Source organism: Strigops habroptila, chromosome Z (assembly GCF_004027225.2).
Source record: "Strigops habroptila isolate Jane chromosome Z, bStrHab1.2.pri, whole genome shotgun sequence".
In the NCBI taxonomy this organism is placed as follows: domain Eukaryota; kingdom Metazoa; phylum Chordata; class Aves; order Psittaciformes; family Psittacidae; genus Strigops; species Strigops habroptila.
The window spans coordinates 65,628,891-65,644,033 of NC_044302.2; the positions used below are offsets into that span (position 1 = coordinate 65,628,891).

At 38.2% G+C, this 15,143-nt stretch overlaps 1 protein-coding gene across 2 annotated transcripts in view; it reads left to right on the plus strand.

The window, feature by feature from the left end:
- The window catches only part of PCSK5 (proprotein convertase subtilisin/kexin type 5), a 253,347-nt gene that overhangs the window by 80,884 nt on the left and 157,320 nt on the right, over positions 1-15,143 (plus strand). The window lies entirely within an intron of this gene.

A 15,143-nucleotide genomic window follows, 5' to 3' on the forward strand; every position in this document is an offset into this window, starting at 1 on the left:
ATGTGCTGTTGTGAGAGCTGGGGAAGACATCAGGAGGGCAATCTCACCTCAGGAAGCATGCCACTTTTCTGCCCCCATGGATATTTGAGGGCATTTTTTTGGTGGTAACATTTTGTTAACTAGAACGGAAAGAAATACCTTTCTGTGGAACTGCATGAGTTAGAGGAAGGAGAATCCTACTAGTTGTCAACATATTGTCTGTGTATTTTGTTTTCTTGTGGTTGATTTTGTTGTTTTGGTTTTTTTTTAATTGTGGAAAGCATTTAGTATTTTTTGCCTGGAGAAGAGAGACTACAAGAGGTGAAACTCCAACCTTTATGCAACTGAAATGCTTTTGGGTTTGTGTTGTTTCTTCCATACAACCCCACAAACTTTTTCCAGAATAATGCAGCAGGAGCTGGGAATCAGCAGCAAAACTTAACATTGGTTTGACTGGAGAATCTGTTCGGTACAACCTTGGATCAGACTGTGATGGAACAATCCTCTCCTGATCAACACCTTTTTCATAATAGCAGAACAGGGCCTCACTACACATAGCTGCTTGTTACATATAGATACACTCATCTTACAGCAGTAAGCTAGTAAAAATAGCTGTAACTATTCTTACAATATAATAACTGTGAAATAACTGTGAAATAACTGTGAAAACTGAGGTGAATTCTGCCAAGTACTTGTTTGGTCAGTCAGCTTGATCCTGCCTGGTAGGCTGACATGAGAAACATGTAAGGATATAGCACTTAGAAGCTGTGTAAATAAATGCACATATATAAGGCATACATTTTAGTTGTGATAACTAAGAAATGCCCATTAACATAGAATCATATTATGTTAGTATTAATTTCAAGAATAATACTAGTTTATTTATTTGTGATTGCAATCTTGGCATATGTTCTCATTAGTTTTTCTTATTTGACACTTTACATGCTGCGAAATAGTTTTGTCTAGAAACAAGTGCATGCAGGAGCTTGTTCTTTCTTTGTTTCTTTCCCTTTTGCCTATTAGGCATATTTTTTTCATTCTGTTTTCATACAGAAGCTCAGTTTGCTGAATCTTATCTGCCTTTTCTTCACCAGAAATCTCCTAAAGCGAGTATACCATGAGAAAATAAAAAGAGAAATTCAGTAAAGTCTTCTGTTTTGAAATACGTAAACATTCTGCACTTGTGGGCTAGTTTAAGTTTAAGCAAAAAGAAAACACTGATGTGGAAGAAATGGTGGATAGAACCAGTTGCTGCATTGCCTCAATTTAGTTAGTTACAAGCTGAAGATTTCAGAGCTAGATGGTCATATGGAAAATGCTAACTACACTGAAGTTGTTAGAAGGTATGCTCAAAAAACATGTTCATTGAAACAGAAGAATGAATAAAAGTCTATTAAGCAAATAACACACCTATCCAAACCATGAGCAGCCAATTTCTCCAGGAGAATGCTGTGGGAGACAGTGTCAAATGCTTTACTGAAGTCCAAATAGACAATGTCCACAGCCTTTCCCTCATCAACCGAGTTGGTCACCTTTCGTAGAAGGAGATCAGTTTGGTCAAGCAGGACCTGCCCTTTATGACCCCAGGCTGACTGGGCCTGATCCCTCTGTTGTCCTGCACATGCTTTATGATCTCACTCAGTATGACCCAGTCTGTGACCTTCCCTGGCACCAAGGTCAGGCTGACCCGCCTGTAGTTCCCAGGGTCTTCCTTCCTGCCCTTTTTGTAGAGAGGTGTCACACTGGCCAACCTCCAATCGTCTGGGACCTGCCCACTAGACCAGGACTGCTGGTAGGTGATGGAGAGTGGCTTAGCAAGCTCTTCTGCTAGCTCCTTCAGTGCTCCTGTGTTGAACCCATCCGGCCCCATAGACTTGTGTACGTCTAAGTGGAGCAGAAGGTCACTAACCATTTCCTCTTGGATTATGGGGACTTCAGTCAGCCCTCCATCTCTGCCATCCAGCTCAGGGGGCTGAGTACCTTAAGGATGGCTGGTCTATTTAAGACTGAGGCAAAGGCGGCATTAAGTATCTCAGCCTTTTACTCATCCTCGGTCAGTAGGTTTCTCCCAGTGTGCAGTCAAGGATGGAGGTTCTCCTTGGCCCTCCTTTTATTGCTAATATATTTGTAAAATATGTTTTATTATCTTTTATGGATTAAGTTCTATCCATGCCTTTGCCTTTCTAACTTTCTCTCTACATAACCTAACAACATCCTTGTACTTTGCATGGGCTGACTGTCCGTTCTTCCACAGGTGATAAATTACCTTTTTCTCCCTGAGTTCAAGCAATATCTCCCTGTTCAGCCAGGCTGCTCTTCCCCACCAGTTTGATTTTCGGTGCATAGGGACTCCCTGCTCCTGCGCCTGGAGGATTTCATTCTCAGAGAGTGTCCAGCCTTCCTGGATCTCTTTGTCCTTCAGTAATGTTCGCCAAGGGACTCTCTCAACCAGCGTCCTAAACAGGCCACATTCAGCCCTCCAAAAGGAAGCCTTCTGGAAGTTTCATGTTTGCTCTTTCCTCCTTTCTCCGGCTTTTGTGCAGCTCTCCCGAGTGAATCACGTGAAAACAGCACTGCCAAAAGCAGAAACAACAGATTTGCAGCCACGTCAGGCAGGTACCTCATTCAGCAGAGCCTAAAGTCAGAGGGGAGCGAGACAGGCACAAGTGGGGAAAACAAAGCATGGCCTGAACCTTTCTGAACTGGCCTTGCCAGTTTCAGTGAACTGAGGTGACTGTATGACAATGCCCCAAGTGCCTACGACTGTTGTCCACAAAACTGAATGTGATGGACAGGCAGTTATCAGCAGTGGCCTCCGAGGAGTTTTGAGAAAAGATGTGACAGTCAGCCTGGCCCTCTGAGAATAGTCCTCAGCTGAGCTGCCAGTTTGCATCACAGCACATCCCTTTCTGCTGTCCACCACCCCCACCACTTCAGGGACACATCCAGGGACACATCCACATTTATCTGGGTGAAGATGCTCTTTTCTTGGAACTGGGGCATGGCAAGGGTACACTTGGAGGTTCCCCAGTTTAGGTGCAATTTCAGGGATTCTTCCTCTTTGGTGCTGCAAGGAGTCACATACCTCCGGCTGTGAATCACGAAATCTTTTTCTTTGGCTGGGTACTTATAAAGTGTGTCTGGAGAAGGGAGGCTGCTTTCTGTTTTGTTGCTAGTTAGAGTTTTATATGGGATATAAAACTGGACTGATTACCTTCTTTCCTAGGGCTGGGGGACTTGAGTTTTCATACGGATGAAAACTCAAATCCCTGATGAATACTCTTGCTGCCCAGCCTTAAGGTTCTGGTGAGATGCGGTGGTGGGGGGGCAGATACTGTGATGTACTGAGCTTTGTCAATGTTATCAGGAAGTATAGGCTTAGTGTAGTCAGCTTTTGGACGCAGAGGATACGTGAAGCATGCTTTCAGCAGAAGATTACTTGGCAGTCTCTCCTCTGCTTAGAGGCTCAGTACTTCCAATTAGCAAGTACACTGAGCCTGGTAAGCAGCACCTAAGCACCTTCAATTTTGGGGGCCGTCACTCTTCCTTCTCTAGTTCCCACTAGACTCAACATGAGTCAAATAGGTACTGAAAAGCACTACTAGTAGCCTATGTATGTTTCTATGTCTCTAAAATATCTTTAGAAATTGGGGTGGGAACTCTGATTATCCAGCATATGTGGTAATTTGGCACTAGATACTCAAGTTGTTCTTGAAAGTTGAGGTAATCACAACCAGGAAACATTCCGAAAGCCATGCTTTGCAAAGACTTTGTAATGTGGAAGATCAGTTTGGTTGATTCCTGATTCCTGCTATAGCAACTGAACATCATTGCATAATAGTGATTTGTGTCTTCCAATAAAGGTGGGATTTACAAACGTGCCATTGTTCCATGAAATGAGCTAGTTTATTCTAACTCATTTTGTAACCCAACCTTAAGGGATGGAATGATAAAGAGTAAAAAGAATTGCTGTAAAAATAAGCAGGTGTCTCTGGGCAGCTATGCAATCAGCTGTGAAACGTCAGAGTACTGGGCCTGTTTGCTAGCTTTTCACTTTTAATTAGTAGTGAAGGCTTTCTGCTGCCGAGGCTTATTGGTGAGGAAAAAAGAATGAGAAAAAATTAACTGGTGGCTTGTGAAGAGACTGTAGGTAACCAGAGTGGCACTTTACACAATTATATTTTTGAAATTTTACATTAAATCTTCTATTAGGTAGGGAGAATAGGAGGGTAGAAAAAAACATTAGACTAATCTTTCAAGGCTTGTAGTCAAAATCAGGGTGGGACGTTAGTTACTTTAACTACTATGGTATGTACAAGTCCTGCCAGAAGTTTACTTTGGTTTCTACAAATTGGCAACAAATCATGAAGCTTGTAAATGGTACAGGCCTATACTAGAGCTTCCTTTTGCTCAGAGGCTAAAGACAGCAGTCAGCTGTGGATGAAGTCATTCCTGCTATGCAAAGCATCTTGTTTTCGTTTACTGCTGTCTGCTGATACTTTATTCTTTTTCTGTTCTTCTGTTAAACTTTTCTGTTTACCATTACCTGTAACTATCTATGTTGAAAAACTAGCATTAGTCACAGGTTCTTAAACAGAATGCAGATGGGATCACTGAAGTAATAGTCTACCCATTGTATAGCCTCATAAATAAAACAGAAGTGTTCATAGCATTAAAACATTTTGGTATTTTGACCAAACGAAAATGAGTTTTTCTGTTTCATGAAAATTTCTCAGGGATGGTATTTCAGAGCTTAGGTCTTACTCTGCAGACAGGCACTTTTATAAAACAGAGGACCTTTTAAAACCCTCCTTTAAATAATTCTAGCTAAGTTAAATGCAGTTCTTACTAAACTTATGTAAGAAAAAGCAAAAGTAAACTGTTGTTTCTGTTTTGGAGATACTGAGTCACTCTTTGGATGCCTTTTCAACATTTTTCAGTGATGCATCCCACTACATAAATAACTCACTTTAATAATCTTCTAAATTATTTTTTAATGAGTCTAACATTTTTGGGAGACAACAATTTTGCTGTTCAAAAATCATAAGAAACACAACTACTTATGTCTAAACTTTGCAATATCTGGACAGCATTGCATCTTTTCTGACAACAGCAAAAAGAGTTATGCAGTTAAAGAGTTTCAGGGCAGCTTGATCCAACATTTTGACATTGTTTTCTGTGACATCCATTCTGATTCATTCTTCCTTTCGTCAGTCATATTAATGTAGATGTAAAATGCAAAAGGCTTAATTTTCTTCCAAGAGTGAAAAGCTGCTAGTTTATACTGTCTGCTTATATTGAAGACCTGTAGTATGTCCTGAATCATTTAATCAGGATAGATACTGGATATTTGACAGGAAGATCAGCTTCTGTTGGCTCATGGATGGTCAATAAAGCAAAATTAAAAAATTTCATTGACTCCTATGACACTATTCAGAGCAGATACCTGAAGAACTGAGCACAGTCAAACACAGGAAACCTGAAGTCTCTCATTGCCAGCATCTCAAAAAGATTCCTACTGCAGCTGTGTGGTAGAAAGAAGTGCTGACAATTAGGGTTATCTGTCTATGTAGTTTATGGGCTTTGATTGCTGGTATGCACCTGTTGCTATTGCTTTGAAATTGGCTGTATTGCGTGTGGCAGACAAAACTGAAGGGAAGATAAGCCATAGTGAAAAGCACTGCTGCACCATCTTGTGCTTTATCTTTTGTGTAAAAAACAATTCTGCTGTCAAATGGCTAGTCACAACAACAAAAAAAGATCTTAGCAATTTTTTAGACTAGTCACTACTTTTTTTGCTTGTGCTTGCTAAAGGCTTTCAAACTGGATTGAACTGCAGATCCCAAGGCTCACACGTGCAGGGAGGACATGAGAAAGCTAATGATTAAGCTGTGGATGGAGGCTATTAAGTTGCAGTAAGGAATCAGCAGACCTGGAAAAGGTCTTTTTCAGAGGGAATCTCCATTGTGTCTGCTCTTCTTCTGTATTCCTACTTTACATCTTGACTTCCTCCAGCCTCTGGAGGCTTAAAACCCAAAGGATTCAGTGATGGTGTCACGTTGCAGAGTGTGGTCTGTCTGATGCCTTTCTTAAGGGGAATGTAAGTTAGAGAATTACCTTAGTATATATTTCAGATCAATAGATCAGATGTTTACACTGAGTGTGATATTGTTAATTCCAGGTATCAGTGACTGAATGTCAGGTGTCTACTTTGTCTCAGTGTCACTGCAAATTTAATGGACTTTGTTTAGGATCATTAGGAAACTGCAGATTATGGATTGTTTTCTATGAACTAGTCTTCACCAGTTCGTTTATGAAGAGTAGGGTCTGAACCAAACTGTCAGAAGTCATTGGTATAGAAAGAGCAATCAAAGATTACAATCCTGATTTACCATGGTTTGGTTCTATTCTGATTTTAAATTCATTGCTTTTATGGCCATATCTTGTACTGCAATTTTTGCAGATGTTAATAATGAAGTAGAGTTCAGTCTGTGTCAACTTACAGTGAGATTGCCACATTTTAGAAGGAGCAGCGTTAGTGATTCATCAGCTAGCTTCTAAGTTAATTACGATCTAGTGACCCAAGCAAGTGCCTAGGGGCGTGAGGCAGCATGGAGGTAATGAGATGTTAGATCTGTGTTGCTTACATTAGCTAAAGGTTCCAGTGTAAAATTGTAAAAATAAGGGAAATAAACATTGCAGCTTGCAGAACTGTACCATGCTGAAGTGGGATAATTTTACAGATACATTTAGAGCATTTCTTATTTCACTTTTTGTTTTGTTTGCCAGGACACTACCATAGTACATTTGATAATGTTTTTCTTTTAGTCTCAAGTAGGTTCTTAACCTATGGGAAGAGATAAGGTCTGCATTAAAACAGAACAGAAAACAAGCAAAGTGTTGATGTTTTTAAATTCTCATGTTTTCCTGCTTCAGAACAAAATATGTGTTCATTTGAAGCTCTCTGAGAGTGGGATCCCAGAATTGCTGGTAGCTAAGGACAATTAGAAATCCTAGAGGATAAAGAATCTTTGTTAAGCTGATTTCACACACGTGCAACAAGCACCCTCATCATTAGTCTCTCTACGGTCGGTCCCTTGTGAGAGCATTTCATATTGACAAAACAATGAAAAATCCGTGGGACTACGCAATCAGTAGCCAGCTTCAATAGTGGAAATACCTCTTCTAATCCGCTCATTATATTACCGCACTGCATTGCATAATCCCCTCTGAAGTCCACGTGATATGACTTACAACTTTTTGAGAGCCAAAGGAAAGACGTTCCTTTGAGTAGTCATTGAAAGTGAGAGAAATAGAGGAATAAACAAAAACAAAGCTCAACCAGAATTCCAATTCCTCAAAGATGAACAAAGATAGTACTTTTTCACTACCTTGGTATTGGTCACTGAGCAGTATTTCCTACCACCTAACTGGTGTTACAGGAGCAGTGCTCTTCCTTTTTAGGATGTCTAAAACTCTCATGGTCTCAAAACATCTAATAACAACACTACAGGAAAGCCTTTTTCCTCTTTCTGGTTATTGAAATAACAGACAATGAGCTCTCAAATAAAATGAAACAACTGCTTTTAGTTCTTTCATGTAAATGATAAAAATGAGTCAGATCTTTCATTCCAATTCAAAATAATCAATAGGAAGGTTACAAGCTTAGATAGTTATGGTATATGTGGAATTCACTGCAAAGAATTCTTTTCTATGAAATCTTTTTTTATGGAGAGTTAGAAATTAAAGGGGTTTTTTTGGATGGTCTTTTGATATTTCTGCTAGCTATGCATCTGTATTTTGAGGTTTTGAACTTAGGAGGAGAGAGTCTACAACTACAGTAGGCTAGTTTTGATTGGTAAAGTGGTAGGCCAGTTTCAAGTTGCATGTAGAGGCAGTTGCATGAGGTAGAAACTATGGCCTATTTACTTGTTCAACATGTAGGATGGTGAGGCTGCTGGGAAGAGGTGTCAGTGGGTGCCAAAGTTGGTGTAATGAGAAGGTATGTGTTACATCTTTCAGCAGAATTTACGTTCCTGCACTACTTCTCTTAATACTTCCTAAACATAAGATGAACAGTTACTATTGTTTTGCTGTGTAATGAGTGTTTTAGAATTAGGCTATCTATGCTGTTTCCAACTAGGAGCAAACCTTGTTCCTGCTGAATCGAAGATATAAGTTTCATTAAAAAACAATTATCAACAAAGATAAGAGTAGGACTTGAACTTGTTTTGACAATTTGCTCATTCATCTTTGAAATGCAGCTTTAAAGAGAAATGAGATGTCCATTTAATGCAGAACAGCATCTAATGAAATTTAAAATTAAGTGCAGTATGTATCTTGCACAGTACAATTGAAATTGCACTCTGAATTCAAAATAGGTAGGAAGTTACGTCTCTGAGCTGGAATATGGTGGGGACCCAGAGTTATAAAATACTAATTTTTTAGAAATATTATCACAGCAGTCATCCACTATGAGAAATGGAGTGTGCAGAATGACTAAAGACCCATGCATGACCTGCTTGCACATCACTGTATTGCTCCTCTTTCTTGTCTTATGACCTAAGGATCCTTGTATCTGTCAGTGTCTTTCTTGCATGAAAGCGTTAATATGTTTTTTCCCTTAAAGGATTCCCCCAGACTGTTTTTGGGAAGTCCAGTGGGCTGCTTTTCCCATCAAGGAGGTCCAGACTTGAAATTCCAGATCTGCATTCTTGTATGCGTAGGATATTTTTCATTTCTGCTTAGATGGGATTTCAGTAGAACTGATGCAAAATATTTTTGAGGGTTTTTTTTTTTTCTGTTTCATTTCTGTTCTCAGTGCACAGAAATTATGAGGTTCTATGTGGGGATTTTTAAGTATAAGGAGATTGCTCAAGCACTTGAGAACTCTTGAGCTGATATATATTGGTGTCAGTCTAGATGAAAAACATGAGTTGGGATAAATAGTGGCTGATAATACACTGTCATACAAAAGCTTGTGAAACAGAAGATGTGGAATGGAAGATGAAATACTGAAGTACAGAATGTATCTGTAACAAAGCAGGCTCATGGCCATGAATTTAAGGCGATAAAGAACACAGGTGTTAGTCACGGTGGTCTAGGAATATGGGCAGGCCCACATGGTGCTATGGTTTAGATTTATGACCAAACCAGTGTTGATAACCCATGTTTTAGCTACTGCTGAACTGTGCTTGCACAGTATCAAGGCCTTCTCTGTTTCACACCCTGCCCCCTCAAGCAAGGAGGCTCATGGTGGACAAGAGGCTGAAAGGGGACACAGCTGGGAGTCTTCAAAAACTTATGACCTAAGCAGGTGAAAGTCCTCCAAAAATTTTAGAATGTAAAGTCTTTTAATTCATAGGGCATACCTCTATTGTGAGCCACCCTAATGTGGAACGAAACATTCCTGCCTCTTACTGGCTTAAACTCAATTTGCTATTTTATGCAGTTGGAGGTTTTAATCCTGGCTTTGTTTACAGGTGTGATATGATGATTTGCTTACAGAGCAAAGCAAAAGGTGTAGAATTTGTACATTTATACTGAAAGTTATCATTATTAAGCTGTGGCTATTCTAGTAAAGATGTTCATTGTTTAACCTCTTGGTATTTCTTCAGTAGGATGAAAATAGTAGTATTTTCTTACATCCAAGGGTGTGACTTTTTAAGACTGCAAACTTTATAGTAAAAAGTGGTAAAATGCAAGTAGGTGGAAAAGCAAATTTGCAGGCTTTAGTTAATGACTTTTTTCCTTTGCTCAAAAATCAGATGAGAGACTGCTTCACCTATATACATCTCGTCCAGAGCTCTTCTTTATGCTTACTGTGTAGGTAAAATGGTGTAGCAATATATAGTGAGCTTTCTCAAGTACAAGCATGTTCATTGCAGATGGTACATTTGGAATTTTCAGCATTAAATTTCGAGCAAGCTTTGCTCATTATATCCAAGCCTGTGTTTTCTAAGGCTAATATCTTAGACAAATATGGGCAGATTTTCCTAGGAATAGCAAATGTGTGGCCTAGCCAAAAATACTGTATTCCAGTTCTTACTCTAAAGCTTTTAAAAAACTGTTCAAAATTTTAATACATCATCAAGTTATATATTCAGAAACACTGATAATGGTTCATTAGTAAAACTTGATAAATAAACCTGCAGCTTAAGTTAAATTAATAGGAAGCATTCATAAAGCGTACCAGGAGTTTCTGATTTGTAGGAAGTAATATTGGGAGTGACACTAACTTCCTCTGCAATCTGAGGCCTTGTTCCCAATTTAGAATTAATTTTAGACTCCAAAACCATTAACAAAACCTTAAACTATGCTCATTATCCATATAGTTGCATGGAAGAATTAGTGTAAGGACTTACTTTCCAAGTCTCATCTTATATATACTTTTGTCAGGTGGAAATATTTTATGTTCATAATTAACAAGGGTAAATTAGGGTATAAAACATTGTTAAAATGGAATAAGAAGCTGGCTGCAAAGATTTTTCTTGTTTCTTTAGATACATGTACATCTTTCCAGTTAAGTCAGTGCCATTTATGAGTAAAATAGTTGTTGAGGAAGCAACACATCTCATGACATCATCTGGAAACATATCTAATGATTTTGTGAGGTTTCCTGTTATCTTAATGTATCTAGTTGAAGATGCCCCTGCTCATTGCATTGGGGTTGGAGTAAGTGACCTTTGAAGGTCCCTTCCAACCCAAACTATTCTATTCTATTTCTTTCCAGTCTCCTTTTATGAATGCTATCAGGTTTGGATTTTTGTTTGATTGCTTTGGGGTGGTTGTATTTTCAATTAGAAATCTGTGTAATGCATTAGTGCATTGACTATGAAAATGACAAGGTGATTTGTGTCACAACTGATTATTTTTTTTTTTTTTCTTTTTGGTGAGTATCTAAGTTTCTTGCATGTGGATGAAAAGAGATGGAAAGGGAAAGAGAAAGAGAAGGTGCCTGTGAGGCAGCTGCTGAGGTTATTTTCTAGTCTTCTGGGATCAGTATGTATCCAGACAGCATTCCTTTGGCATGGGACAGCACCATTTTGCAGGCTTAAACATGAATATAAAGACCTTAGAGGACAGTGCATTGGCTGCAGCATGGGAATGTGAACTGTCAGGGACATTATCTCCGCTGCAGCTTCCAGGTTCAGGATTTGTCAGGTTGGTATAGACAAAGGAATAGTGAAGGCTGTATGTACAATGTTTTGCTGTGTCCAGCATCTGATTGATTGCTCTGTCCTAAGGATTACAGTCACATTGAAATGAAAGCATAACATGCCCAATGTTTAGTGCTTCAAACATGTTTCATTAGTTCCCATATGATATAACTGATATGACCATAGCATTAACAGGCAAGGGAGAAACAGTCCATAGTTGTGGACTATACCGTGTCTATTAAGTGCTTGTGTTCACATACAGGAAGTTCAAAAAAATGCATTTGCTCAGCAGAAAAGTGATTTTAAAGCAAGTAATTTGGTGGTAAACAATGAGCAGAGAAACAGGGGCTGGATATCAGCACTTTTGCCAGAAAGATTCTTTTTCCACGATCTTCCACAATATCCACTATTTTCCACAATATGTATGTTGGATATATTGTGTGCTGATATTAAATTGAACAATGAGACATATCTGCAGGAACTGCGGAGGAGAACAGCTGTTTCTCAACGGATGACCTACGGCACATGCCAGCCATGTCCAGCCTCACGCAGAAAACCACAGAGGGGCAGCCGCACATCCACATCTATTCTTCCCAAAGATACAAGGTGTTTCTGCTTTGTGGAGACAAAGTGAATTTCAGCCAGAGATACCTGAAACACTGAATGACCTGAAACACTGAATGATGTACATTATTTTAGTGCTGTCATCTGCTGGCAATTTTAGCATGTAAGAGAGAAATTGTTTCCCAATCAAGAAAGAGGTGGTAGTGGGAATGTGGTTTATTCTGTTTGGTATTTTTAGTGGTTGCCTTGGTAAGTTCCAAGGATTCCTTTTTTTTGTGCAAGAGTACAGTGTTACTTTACTGTTATTAGAAGTTAAATAAGTAAGGTTTTGGGATGCTGCGGAATCTAAATTCTAGGTCTGTGTTCTTTTCACCGAGACTGTTGCAGACTGGGGAGAGACAGTTTAATTATTGCATTGAACCAGTAATTCCAAGTTTAAAAAATTAGCTAAATTAACAGTTTTTACAAGGTGATGATTTTTCTTGTATAGAAATACATGCCTGATTTTGTCCATCTCCTTGAGTTGTATAATGCAGTAGTTGTTAGCCATGTTTCAAAAAGATTTGTAATTGGGCTTTCATTTGTCCTTTTTTCTGTGTGTCACAAGTGAACTGATAAAACTGTCTAGTCTCACAGATTAAGAAGAGAAAACTATAGGCAGATGTTCAGTTCTTCCCAAGTGTTTATGCTACTCTGTTCTTTGGGCTGCACACAAAAAAGGATCAACCACCCTCATATATGTAAAAATGATTGCTGGAATTGCTTGGAGCACATCCTCCCTGTTCTATGACTTTCCATCCCTTCTACAGCGTCTCAACCAGTTTGAATTAGGTTAAAAAAAAATCTTTTTGCTTATGTAGTGTAGAAGCCTTGAAGTCTAAGCAGCCTCATATTCTTCAGTTTCAAAAGTGAACAAAATAGTCCTTTTGATTAGGTATACCTAGATAGCAGTATACTGTTCTAAGGTAATAATGGCCTTGATGTTGCTGCTCAACAGGTTTAATTCCAGTGCACAGAAACTAAACTGTAGTGTTTTTACTAGTGATTTCCTTTAATGAATGAGAAAAAGAATTGGATTAACTGCCTTAAAGAGGTTTCTGTACAATTAATGTGAAAGGCTGTGTGAAAAGAAAGAGCTCAGCTGAAAAATTTTGCTTTTTGCTGGGTTTTGAACTATTTTATATCTTCCTAGCAATGCCTTTTTCCCTCTAGAAGAAGCTAAATTAAAATTTTACCTTGGGTTAAAACATATCAAGACATTAGTTAATAATTATTTCTATTTTTAATACGTAAATCTATATATTTGGCTAAATATATTATTTGCTCATTTTGTTTGCTGTTTCCTATTCTATGTCATATTTCATAGGCTCCATCAGACCTTCTATTCATTGTTTGTTTTGCCTTTGGTAGAAAATACAGAAAAAAGGCATATTTGTTTTATACATTCAGAATGATTTTCCCACTTACAAAAACAAAACTGTAAAATGGTAATTAGTATTGTAGAAGCACAGTCCTTTGCTGGGCTCATATCAGAACTTCACACTTGTGACAAATTAGCTGCTTACTGCTAACAGCTAACAAATGTAGAGAAAGTGGCAAGGCAGCATCACTGTTATCCCCGCTCTTAAGTTTAAGATGTGCGTGTCTGAGCTGTGAAGTGTTCCATGTGTTTGTTTTAATGCTGTCATCTTTTATTTTATTTGTGAGAAATAGATGAGATATTTTGAAGTTATTCTTTCAGTAACTTGCCATAATCATGCAAAAAGTCATTAGCCGTGGGGACCTTGACTCAAAACAGGTTCCAGTCCTGTGCTGTAACCACATTACAACACTGTGATACTCAGAAACAGGATACTGTCGGTGATGTAACACCCAAGTCTTTGGCATTTTTCCTGATATCTCACATTTCAGGTTTGTGTAACTTGTTTTTCACATTTACTTTGTCATCTCTTTCTCCACTGCTAATATCCAAATATCGCTCCTTTGTGAAATAATGGCTTTATTCTTACTATTTTTTCAGCTGTAGCAGATTAAAGTCTAAAGCTTGAGCTTTTCCTTGCCCATGCTTTTAACTTCTGACAGTTTCTTTATATCTCCTTTTTCAGACGTTCCTAGAACAACATCCCAACCTAGTGCCACTTCGGAAAATATTTCTCATCCTTAAGATTATTAGAGCTATTTGTGTATGAACGAGTCTAACCCATAATTTCTTATGCACTACATAAAACATTGCTCAATAAAATGCATTTCTGATAAAACGCTTCTCTGATGATTGCTATTAAAATACATGTTTTCTCCAGCAGTGGTGTCTCATAGTCACATTTACCTATTTGTGAATATATTCCAGTGTAAGAGAGATTTTTGAAAATATTTGAAAATTTAACCGAAGAGTTTTGCAAAAAATAAATGGCAACTCAAGTATTTCCCTACAGATAACAATGGTTACTTAAATTTCCATTCTTCCTCTCCTCACACAGGTTTGAAAATTATTTTAACCTTTAAAGTTCCTTTAGTCCAATAATTTTCAATATCCACCAACTGAATAGTTTAGTTCATGTTACAGGTTCCATCCCTAGGATTCTACTGTTATTTGTAATAAAGATGAAAGGTTTTTTTTTTTCTTAATATTAATGCATTGTCTTTATGCATAAAGAATGCATAAAGAATATATCTATTATGTAATTAGGCTGAGAAAGAAAGTTGATGGCTATCAAAAGTAGGCTATTCAAGCAGAACATATTAAAATGTATATCATATGTAAACTTTCAGACTCGTTATTCTAACCTTTTTACAATTAGTTAATATCCACTCTTATACTATGTGCAGCATAGAATTTGCAAGGATGTGAAGTTTTCTCCTTTTCTGTAGACACTTCCCTGCATTAAAAAAAAAAAAAGGGAAAAAGAAAAAGACAACAACCCCAAACAAAAAAGCACACTCCCCAAACCCCCACTGTTTTCTTCATTTGTTTACAAACTAATTCCTCTGCTGAGTAGCTCTCAGTAAATTACTGGTATGCCCAGAGATATTTGTGATGGGCTGGCATTGAAATACTCTGAAAGTCTTTTCTCCTTAAGTTGCCATCCTGAAAAGACTTATTGGTGACAGGTTGAAGTGGGCTGGACTGTAGTGTTTGTGTCATGAAAAGCTGGAGGGCTTTAAATCCTCTGGTCCCCCAACCTTTTTGTGTTCTGAAATACTTGATGAACTCCAGAAGAGTAAAACGCAGCAAAGAAATGCACGGTCAGAGTGTTTGTGGAATTCAAAGAATAACTGTTAGAAAGGGAGGCTCTGAAATGCAGAGGCACTTTACATGGCAGGGGCTTTTCAAATTACCAGCAGCTGTCTTCTCTAAGTCTGAATATTTCCTTACCCTAAGTGTTCAGAGGCAAGCTTAATTAACTTTTGTCTTAAATATGTTTCTGGTGCCTTATACCTTTT